General features: G+C 34.0%; 1 protein-coding gene across 1 annotated transcript in view; it reads left to right on the forward strand.

Annotated features, from left to right (window-relative positions):
- LOC105618701 (sodium/potassium/calcium exchanger Nckx30C) overlaps positions 1–12,351 on the forward strand; it is a 60,405-nt gene that overhangs the window by 32,265 nt on the left and 15,789 nt on the right. The window lies entirely within an intron of this gene.

The raw sequence follows: 12,351 nt of genomic DNA on the forward strand, positions 1-12,351 counted from the left end.
CCCCCCCTCCCTCTCTCTAATAAATATTCTCATATATCTAATTCTTTTCACATCGCCGTATCTGTGGCCAAATATTTCATAATGCAAATGTTTCACATCAAATAAGCTTTTTTAAATATACGATAGTCACGAATGCAAAGTGTTTATCATCATATAAACGATATTTTAATTAAAGTCCCGAACACAGACGTCTTGCATACGTATAACGCATAATATATAAAGCATAAGAAAATCAACCAAGCAGAATCTTTTATTTTATGGAAAGAAAGGAAGAACTTTAAATTGACTCATTTTTTTATACATTTTAATTTTTATACATTTTATACATTTTCTTGCGTAAGCAAGACTGGGGGTAGCCTTAACTTTTTAACCGGAAGAATAGCCGAACAAATTTTGCTGTAATAGTATAATTAAACAATAAAAACTTATTTAGAGTTAATTGTAACGTAAATTTTAATTAATTGAGTCTTTCAATTAAAAGCACAAATTACAACAATTGGACTACATAATTAATTAATAAGAATTCCGTCTGACATGTCTGAAATGAAGCTTGACTTTACTTATTTGCAATTATCATTAGATATGTGATCGATCTTGAACAAGCGGATTCTGCAGAAGCGACATTCTTGCACCTAGATTCTTGAAATCCCTAAATTGACGATTTCCACGTTGAACAATCACATCCAACATTTCCGATTATTACGTCAAATCGCGACTAAACAAACGGACATGACAGAACAGAATAAAATCTCATTTTATTCAGGGAACGTCAGATGTGTGGGAAAGGATAACAAGGTACGCACTCAATCGCGATATATCAGCTCGATCAGAACGTCGGAGGATTAAGTGCGCGCGATACGACGCATGAAAGCACCGCTTGGTTCCAGTCGGGGGTCGAAGAATAAATGCGAGTCCATTCCGTGATATTTCTCCCTTGTTCGCGGTTATCCGTGTACATTTATAGATCGAAGCGTGCGCGGGCGCGCGAGAGACGGCGAACATTATTTTACCGTAGTCCCACGGTGCTGCACATGCGGTATTAACAAAAGCATTGGAGAAAACGTGATAACGTTTCCCCTTTCTAAACGAGTCGGATTACTGGATTGGTTGTTGCGACGCAACGGTTTTCCGCTCATCCTACTGAAAATGCCATTGTTACGCGCATCATTACTGTGAGTCTTAATTCGGTATCCTGGACAGAATCTTGCACATCAATCTTGCACTGATAAACAAATAATAAATAAAATAGAACGCTCAGTGCGTGAACAATTGCGTGAGAGAGACGAGGAAAATCTCTGCAAAATGTTGCTTAAAGCCGACGTGTGATATATCATTTAAATTTGTTTTATAATTCTGATTATTGCTGATATTAATCCCGATGCAAATAGTTAATTATTATACACATTTATTTAATATATTTCTCATTTTCCGAGTATTTTCGGCCAAAGGTGAATGAAATTTTTGGGAAAATACGGGCTTGCTGTTGACAACAAATGCCTCTCTTTGTTGAGCCCGTGTATGGTACCATTAATATGGATCGACTCAAAAATAAGGACAGCTCGTATATATCAGCGCTTAGTAGACAAAACGCGGGCAATGACGGGTTGCAGTCTGCGCGAAAGAGGGCTGTCTAATTGATGGTTCTTTTCAGTGGCGCGTGACCTGACCCATTTGTGCGACCGTCTTCGGCTTACACAGTACGTATACAGTACGAAATCAATTCTATACGAGGTTGTCGGGTTCTGAGGTTAGCTCGTGGATTAAGATCTCTATCAGCACCGCGCGAGAGCCTCTCTCTATACTTAATTTAGAGCGGTTAACAAACGCCGCAAGAATTCGTTTGAGAGCCGTTAGAAAGGGTTAGATATGCGGTCGTTCCTAAGGATAAACTGTGCGATTATCCGATTCGATCGGTCCGATAATTCCAAGCGCCGAAAATGGTTCCAGAGAAGAAAAGATTTCCGGTACGATGACACGTTTAGCAAAGATTGTTCTCTCGCGAATTTCAGCGAAAGTGTTCATTCGAAAGTAACAATAACTATTAATTATGAGAAGCAATTATCGAGAATTATTACTAAAGAGATTGTCATTGAGAATAACACTAATTTAATTATAGTTAATTACAATTAAAAATTGTTTTGGATTAGATAAGGTGTGTTTCTTATAGATTTTTGGATACTGAAAACGATATTCCAAATCAAATTTTAGCACATTAAATTTCCGAAATAATTAAGTTTTAAAATGGCTTTTGTAATATTTGAATTTTTTTTGTGAATAGAGATTAACATTAAATTCTGAAGCCATAAACGTTATTGTTCCCTTTAAAATGATATTTTTTATTTTAATATCTTTTTTTCAGTCATGTTATGAAAAATTTTAATGTAGAGTTTTACTAAGATAACAAGTTTTTCGCTTATGACTTCTGATCAGAATTTCAATATAATCTTTTTTTACAAAAAGACTTCAAACATTACAAAAAGTCATTTTTAACATCACTAAATCCTCAATTATTTCGGAAAATGCTAATGAAATTTGGCTCGCAACATTACAACATTCAAAAGTCCATAAGAAACATCTTGCTAATTCAAAGTAACAAAAAACTTTTTATAAACTGGTGTGATGTAACGCAGTTTGTCGCAATTATGAATATGATCACGGAATTTCGTATCACAATTCATCCGACATAGCAATAAATGTTAGTAATATTTGATTTTACAAGATATTGGAAAGAATAAGCGATGACTAATCGATTTATTGCAGAAGACACAATTACACACCGATATTATATATCAAGCAATCAAGCAATTCCGCCGATAAGTTATGGATTTCGATAAGTCACTCGATATATTTCACTTTTCTCTGCAATAATTGCATTTCGTGCTTATTACATGTATACCATTGTCATTACATTTTCATCAAATAAAACCCTCTTATCGAAAAGTTAATTTTGAACGTACCACTTTTAATTCTTACAAATTACAGAAGATTAAAATTATTCACGTCGACCTTACCTTTTTTAGAAAGAAATGTGTGGTAATTTTTGGAGTTATTTTGAAATCATATATTATTGAAGCAATGTGCCACGTTTACTGTAAATTCCAATCCTTTTTTTTTCGCGAATCGTTTTCGTTTTAACTCGTAATGCTTGCACTAGTTTGCAGGACGTTTTTACCATGAGGTGAAAAAAAAATACGGGAACGACGTTGACGTGAGAACGTCCAGATTATATCGCGCGAAGCGCTGCGGCCATTCGGCTCGGCAGCATGTTAATTCTCATCATCGATCTCCCTCGAACTGCCGAGAATGTCCGAAAACGAAATGAAAATCCATATATTTGCTCGTTTCTCTCTATGATAACATTGACCTTTTTATGCTATTTTATAAAGGAAATTCTGCACGGAAATATGATCTTAACGAGCGTAATTAAGGAATAAAAAGTTTACGACAGTCTTTCTACGAATTTACAAAGCTTAATAGCTAGACACTAGTTTATTTAAAGTTTAAGGAATCTCAATTGTGATTTTCCTTATTTCTTCTTTTTTTTCTTTATAAAATCGCTATAATACGTAGCGAAGTGAATTACTTTGATAACATCAATTTGATTTTTTTCTATCAGCTTTTGTACTATTCATTTCGCGCCTCCTTTACCACAATTGAAATGCCTCGTCCAGAACGTTACGGTTGACTCGTATCACTCGAAAATACGGCACGTAATATCCCAAGTGATGCCTGTTCGATTTCCCGTTCGAGTGATACACTTGAACGTGTACGTGTCACTTCAATCCACGCGGCCATCTAATCCCGCGATATAGGCCACTCACTCAAACTTTAGAATTACCAATAGAATTGTAAAGCTACCGATACGTACAGATAGATAGTATAGCGATTTGTTACATGGAATTGTAATTGGTACTACTTCAACTGCGTAAAATCTTGTATAGTAGACAACATCGTCCTTTTAAAATAGCGAGATGGTTCCTGTATTCGTTTGATTCGATATATTCTTAAAATATAAATTTTTTCGTCCGCGGAGAGATAGAAAATACGCTCCTCGAGCTGCGTCTCAATTCCTAAAAATTGCTCAATATTCGATAAAATACGGGAAAGGTTATCATAAGATACTCGGTCACATCCGCGAATCCTCGCGGAAATAGCGCAGTACAATCTCGCACGACACAAACCCAATTCCATACATAGCGTTCTTTTCTTTCCACCTACATCCGTCGCGAGGCGTTCGTAACGGAAGCACGTCATTAATCTGGATAGCGTGGGAAACATTCAATACGATTTCAAAAGCTCACGTATTCCTTCCCGTCCTCGCGAGGAAACAGTGAATCTCCATGCTTCTTCGCCGCGTATAATAGACCTACTTGGAATAGATCCGCGTGTAATGTTTAATTTCGCTAGCATCTTCCGCAGCATCCAGACTCCCGGTCGCGAAAGAGCGGGAAAAAAGATTGAGATCGAAAAGCGTTTTGTCGGCGGTTGGCACGATGGTGATGACGATGGCGTCGCTCACTGGTTGGCTTCGAATAAATTTGCGGGTCTCGTTTTGAGTATATCCTGAGTGGTGGTGAGTGGCGAGTGTGTATTGGGACCCTGACCTAGAAACCAACGTGTATCGATCGTAACTAGCGAATCCGCACTTGGGGCTTGCCTTCCTTTTCCCTTCCTTTAACTCCAACGCTTTAACGTCATCCAGACATCACTCGAGATAATGCCGACGACTGCGATCACGGACTGCTGTTTCTATAGCGCTCTCGGACCAGCTGTTTGTGCACCGTTGTGCCTTCCTCATCCCTGACAAGTTTTTTTCTTTCCTTTTAAAACCTTGCTGAAAAAGAATTTGCATATTCTTGTTATTTACAAAAACGATGGTAAGATGTTCCCAATCAAAAGGATATCATGTTTTAGTTGAAATAAATTGAGCGAGACAGGTTACGCCTAAATGTACGTGAAAGCGCATTGCACAATTAAAGAAAAAAAACTAAGGTTTCTGATGAATATATTATTATACAAATCGTACGAAGATATTGAGTTTATCGCTTATTTATTGTGTTTGTAACACTTACAATTTTATATCATCCTTTTTATCATTAATCAGTGACGCAATGTGGTATTACATTGTTGAAACGTTTTTAGACTAATTAACATACTCTTCTAAAAAAAAGTTGTTCGCCATGATTGATAATGAAGATAAATGAAGAGATAGACACGATCAAAGTATAATCAACTTCTTTTTCCGGGTACTAGAAATTAATCTAGGAACTTAAACAAGTCTCACCGGAGATTAAGAACCCTATCATGAATTAATAGGGATATCTGACCATAAAATTTTGTAGTTGCAGAGATTAATACGAGCTATAAATACGAAATAATACGAGAACAAAAGAAGACGTAGATCTATTCTATTTTTGTGATAAAAAAAATATTACTAGTAATACATTTCTAAAATTTCGAGATGAGTATGCAAACAAGAGAAGGATTCTCACGCTATGAAGAATTAAAGTACTATGTTTACATTCTATTTTACGTCGTCATACGAACGATCATAAGAAGAAAACTGTTCACTTCCACCTGATAGATTTCCTAGTACATAACGTCTCTAGAAATGAAAGTTATACAGAACTTAGTTTATATAGCGCTTGACAATTACAATAGTAGGTCACAGATGTATCAACCTGTTTGTTAAACTTTATTATTCGTTTTGTTACGATTGGTATGATATTATCCGCTTTATTCTGCACTGTATAGTCGTCGAATTATTTATCATCAGATTACATACATATATATGCAAATAATATTTTGCATAAGCATTATTATACGCACAATCTTCTATGCAACCATTCATATTATTGACTATCTCTCAATGCGATATATAATAATATAATAATTAATTTTATATAATAATTCTAATAATTAATCTTTAAACATCAAAATCGTCCTTTCATAAAGCTGAATTATTAATAGAACATTTTTTTTATTAAAGGAATATAATTTATCAGAAAATTCATATAAAAGCTTAATCGAATAGAAAAGTAAATTCATCTCTTTAATTCATGTGGCATTAATATGAATATTTTATATTCTGATGAAAAATTCATATTATTGATATAAAATAAAAGATATAAAATTTATGACTAAAAAAAAATCAACAATATATAGGTTTTTTAGATATTTAGTTGACATTTTGCGAAATAACGGGGCACGCTTTTTGGCCGAAAGTCAGTAGAATTTGCGGTGATTTCTATGTATCTCTGCGGTTTCTGACCAAAGGCGGCGCGCGGATGCGAGCAATCAATCACGTCAGGTTTTGCATTAAAATTACCTAGCATCCACGCCTTAATCGCTTACACGCGAGGTAGTATTCGATACCTGTCGACAACGAAAGGCCCCGGTTAACAGAATCGATCGACCTTAGTCAAAGTGTTTGGCAAAAGAAGCGCGGCATCGATTTTGCTAAGAGTTCTTGTGAGGTGCATCGAAATGATGAGAGAATAAGATTGTAACAGGATGTAAAGGGCAAGGGTCTCAATGCGATCTTCAAGTGCATGAGAGCAATCGCAATAGTTGATAAAACATTTCGTTAATCACATATTCAATTTTTGTTATATACCAATTTTCATATTTAAAATTCATGCTTTTTATTTTTGATGATTTTTTTCTTTTAGTACGTATCATTTTATTTTTGATAATTTTTGTCTTCTAATGTTTCTTTGAATGGAAGGCTAGAAAATTTTCTCAGTTATGTAGCCGATATCTGCTCTCAGACTACAAAATGACAGGAGCAAACGATAGAGCAAGTATATACTGAAAGTTGAGTTTAATTTTCTGTATAATTCGCTAAACGGGGCCAGATGACAGCAGAACTCATTATCCCCAGCACTACCGTGACCGTTTTGAATTTAAAAGAAGATTATTCCGAGACGAGTTATTGAAATCTGATGGAAACGAGTTATTGAAACCTGTGCTGTCTCAGTAAGGAAGATGCCGTTTCTGATCAACTCGGTCGATGCTTTCAAGAATTTAATGGTCCTTGATTTAGGTGACTTTCTGTGGAGTCTTATAATGACAATCTACGTTGTCAAATCTTCTTCAAAGGCGAGATGTATTATTATTATTAAGAAAAGTGCGAGGATTATATAAATCATGACAAATCCCGGTTGCTTTCTTCATTAACCGCGTGCGTGCAAATGAGATATAAAAATTTTCTATTAAATTAATTTTTCAACAAATTTATACATTTATTTATTCTGTTATAAAATTTGAAATAAAATATAGAAGGAAGTGCTGCAATTTTTAGAACAATTTAGAATTTGTTTAAATAAAAAAATACGCTATCAGTTAATGTTAACAACTTCGGAATAATTTTAATTATTCCGCTTAAAATATTCGATTATTCATTGATATCTAATTTCAATCGGATATATAATTAAATTTAAACCCTCTTAAAGCTCTTTTTTTATTCGCTCGAATGACGTTGCGCTCGATTTGGTGACTCAGCAAAATGCGAAATCTGTTAACATAGTAGCTATTATTTCACCACGAGGAACAAGACTCCCTTTGACAGTTTCCCATAGTCTTTAACTATGCACGAATTCCTCGCTGTTGGACAACTATAGAAAACATTTCCAACGGACATGTCACAACTTTCGTACATTATTCGACACTTTTCTCATTCTCGATAGCTGATGTTTTTAATGATTTATAAAGCAAGTAGTCCGAGTAAACGCGAATTGATTGACTATCGAGTTCGCTTCTATATCACGTTGACCTACCAACTCTGATTTTCGACATTCCCGACTTTCTTCCATCTTGGAAACTACTAATCGACTGTGAATTTCACGGATTGAGACACGACAGTTAACCGACACTCCTCCCCTGCTATTTCTTCTAACCTATTCTTCCTTTTCCCGGCTTTCCATCTTGCAACTTTGGGATCGATACTACTATCGCAGCTTACTTTCCAGCCCTGGACTCTTTACTTTTCTTTCTCGCCTTGTTTCCACCTTTGGGAATGAAGGCCACTTATTCGAGCTTTTTCTCTTTGACCTACTGCTGGCATCGACACGCAGATCCGTAATCCCTTAGCACGAAACACGATAAGCAGTGAGTTATTCTTTTAAGATTTACACCACGGACACAGCAGTGATCATGGTTCGGTCAGTCTATTAGATCATATTATATCGTGATCGATTTCGAACTGAACTCAAGTCTTTGATCTCTTAACGGTTTGTTTATATAATAAAAAAATATAATCGCAATATGACGTTGTTCATGCGAAGTGACCTTTCGCTATCGCACTTGTTGTATCTTTTTATAAACTCGAAGAATGTTAAACTGTAAATGATTGAAAAATAATATCATTTTTTAAAACAAAACCTTACGTATTTAAATGAAATAGCTTTGAAAACATAGATGCATCGCGGATATTTTTTATCATTGTCACGTCATTATTTTTTTTTTAATTTTACTAAGCATTGTACGAATGGATCTATGTATGTTATGCATCATGGGGGAGGTTTAATTTCTAAAATAAAAAAAACTATGGATATATATTGTATATGCAGACAGAACGTTGCATATAGAGAGCCGAAATAAATAACAAACTGCGTCGCCGCTGAAAATGACTCTATTCTATTTCGATATATAATAATACCACTTCAGTCTCTTCACGCTTCTTTTTACTTTTGACCTGCTACCGAGCAGCAGCAAAAGTTCATGAGCTATGCATAACCGACGTATTTGGAGCAGCTCACAAGTAGTTCGCGAAAACAGCTTGTTAGTTAGTTACTTCACTTTCTGACGAATGCATTTTGATGATGACTTGCAAAGTTGCTTAAAATATGTTTCGACTGTCAAATGATACAGAAATCTTGGAAAGCTCTGAAATAATTGTATTATAAACTCAGACTCATGATAATGACTGAATAAATAAATATAAATATATAGAATGCATCACCAAAATCCGGACAAATTTCAATTTAAATTTTCCTCTATATTGTGTCTCCGCCAGAAGTTGTTATTAGTCCGAGAAAGCTTTCTTATGAACAGTCATATTCTCAAAATGACCGCGATGTTGAAACCAAGTAGAGTATAATCAAAGAGCCGCGATCATCAATCATCAAAAACCTTCGCGCTGGACGCTCAGCAATAATTCGGTTCTTTGGATATCCGAGATCAATCGTTTATGATGTTGTGACAAAATATACGGCTTTAAAACAATCCAACGAAGGTTCCTGTATGATAGCGAGGAAGAGTCACTCGAAAAAACGCATCGCGAGGATGATCCCCCGCAGTCATTGAAAGTGCTAATTTCGGATGATTCAAGGCAATCGTTGCAAAAATTAGCATCAATTGTTGATGTAAGCGAGCCAACAATGCGTTAGCTCGCTTACATTGCCGATGAAGATTGCCTTCGATACAAATCGTACACATTAAAGATATAAGACAGATGCTCTCTGAGGCTGCCAGGACAAGACGAGTTGCTCGCCTCGGCTCCCATTCTGGCCTCCCAACAGTCCAGATTTAAATCCCTTAGACTACTACGTATGGAGTGTAGTTGAAAGGATCACAAACAAGTCTCGGCATCCCAATGTGACGTCATTAAGGACCGCTATTGAGGCAGCATTCGTCGGCATGGACAGCGCTACATTACAGCGTGTGACCGTTTCAGACCGAGAATAGAGGCCATCATTCAAGTTAATGGGGATGTATCGAATAATTGTGCTCTACAAAGATCCCCCAAGGGGATCATATAAAAGGATTTTTTGTAATATTTAATTTTTCATTAAAAATATTTTGTTTAAAGAAATTGTTCGATTTTGTTCGGATTTTGGTGACGCACCCTGTAAATGTCACCCTATAAAAATATAGATGATGAATAAATAATTATAAAAATAAATATAAATCATACACAATTGTCAGGACGCAGAAATAAATTTAATACATAAAAAATTTAATTATATAATATCATAACGTTTTGCCTTATATTTCGAAATAATAATTTACTTATTAGACTTGTTTAGTTATTTTTATCATGTAAAAAAATGTAAAAAGGATAATACAAAGTCTGTGAGAGTTGTTTGAAGAAATGAATAATTGATAATTTCCTTTTTTTTACTCCGTATTTTTAGAATCTTTTTTTTCTTACGATGCAATACAATGAAAAATGGATATCCGATCTGTATATAGTTGAATGAATGGGGAACATATGATTATACAAATTTGTCTTTCTTTATTGCACTTAAGGATTATTAATAACTTAATTGTCCTCAATTAAATACGATAACCAGTAAATGATTTATTTGTCACATTGTGAAATCATTTCGCTCTCACCGAAATCACTTAAATCTTACTGAATTAAATATTTCCTAATCGCATGTACAATTCTACTTCTCGTTTATTAATGAAGGAACGAACTGAATAAAACAACGAATTGAAGGAAGAACCTTATGATTATGAAAAGGTTTTTCATTCAGAGAAATAGATAATGTCGCGATTAATCGACTACTTGTTGAAATAATTCCTCTTAGCGGCAAGACCATCAAATTTTCAAATTTTCCTCAAAGCTATGTATAGAGCATGTATATTGATATATTCTAAATTATGCATAATCTGTACACATGGCATTGTGAATTGTATATAACGGAAACGGACATGTATACATATACAAATGTCCTGTTCCTACATGTATTTATATTTCATGTCCGCTTGTTTAAAACACGCTAAATTTACGATAATAATTATCTGCATTTGACTAAAATACGAGTTAATTTTAACAAGGCTGAATGAGCTCCAGAAATATAAAAAATATTATAAGTTTATTCCCGGGATAAAATTACACTCTTCTATAAAATTGAATGCATTCTCCCAGTAAATAGAAGCTCGCATTCATATCTTATTCCTTTCAATTTTAATCTTTACTTTTAATATACTTCTCATATCTTTCATCGCGTGGCGCGAATGCTATGCTCTGCTGCATGTTGCACATCACTTCAAAAATGAAATTAGAGACCTCTACGCAGCAAATTTTATAATACACATATTATATGTATGTATCATTAATCATATAATATTTTATATAACTAGAAAGAATACTTTATTCAATAGTATACACAAAACATTAACATTTAAATATTTATTAATTCTTAAATTCTTCTTAGGAAGAACAATTTTGAAGAAACAGACATTTTCTCTCAATTTTTAAACAAGAATATATTTAGAGATTTTAATATTAAACAAAATTAACTTTCCTATTTTGCATGATAATTTTTTATCTTTGACAAATTTTGTAAACAATATTTATATTAGATATATCTATATCGTATATTGTATATGCATGAGATTATTTTGTTTTTAAATTAATTAATATTTTGATTATTATAATGAAATGCATACTTGGATTGTGAAATTTTTGTATAATGTTATTGAATAAAAATATTGAGTTTTGTTTTTTTTTTGCACGATGAAGAATTGACATTTGCACTTGCATTGCAAGCCACTAACATGATAGATTAATAGCATTTATAAAAACTTGGAAAGGGCGCTGACAGGCTGGATAGATTCAAACGTTTTCTAAGTAAATTAATGAATCATGTTCTCTTAAGGTTGGAGATTGTAGAAGTAAGTCCGTAGTACATATATACCTTGACAAAAGTGACAGTATTGTACAATATGTACGTTTTGTAGAATTAGTTAAAGGGTAGAACATAGCTGCATGCAATGAACTTCAATATATTTTGCGATTATCTCAAAGTTGCATTTTCAATCTCGCCGATTTATATTGAGATTTTCTAACATTGTAGAAATCGATAATACGACTAAAAAAGAAGTTTTTGATATGCGATTTATGCAGACATTTTGTAAATGTCTTGCGCTTGGCCTGGCGTAAAATAAGAACAGAAGACGGCGGGAACGACATTTTCTTATTGTCTGATCGCAATCGGAAACTCGGCGAAGCGTGGAATTTGTTGCGAGAGTTGAAAATTTCCTCAAACGTAACGAACCTGCTCCGATAATGTACGTGACATTAATGTACATAGTAGTAAAGCCAAGTCAATATTTAACAAAACAATTCAGACACGCTATAAACGTTGTAATTAGTGTGATCAAACATGGTCTTTGCATCTATGCGATATATCTATACTTTTTATGCGTAATACAGTCACTCCAACGCCAAAATTATTCCTATGTTTATAATTGTCAAATTTCTTAAGTATCTTTCAATGAAACTATACTCGTTTATCACTAAATGTAAATCGCATAACAATACTTACTTGACTGACATAATCAAATACACTTTTTCGACTAATATATATATATATATATATATATATATATATATATATT

This window comes from Atta cephalotes (assembly GCF_000143395.1).
Source record: "Atta cephalotes unplaced genomic scaffold scaffold00018, whole genome shotgun sequence".
In the NCBI taxonomy this organism is placed as follows: Eukaryota; Metazoa; Arthropoda; class Insecta; order Hymenoptera; family Formicidae; genus Atta; species Atta cephalotes.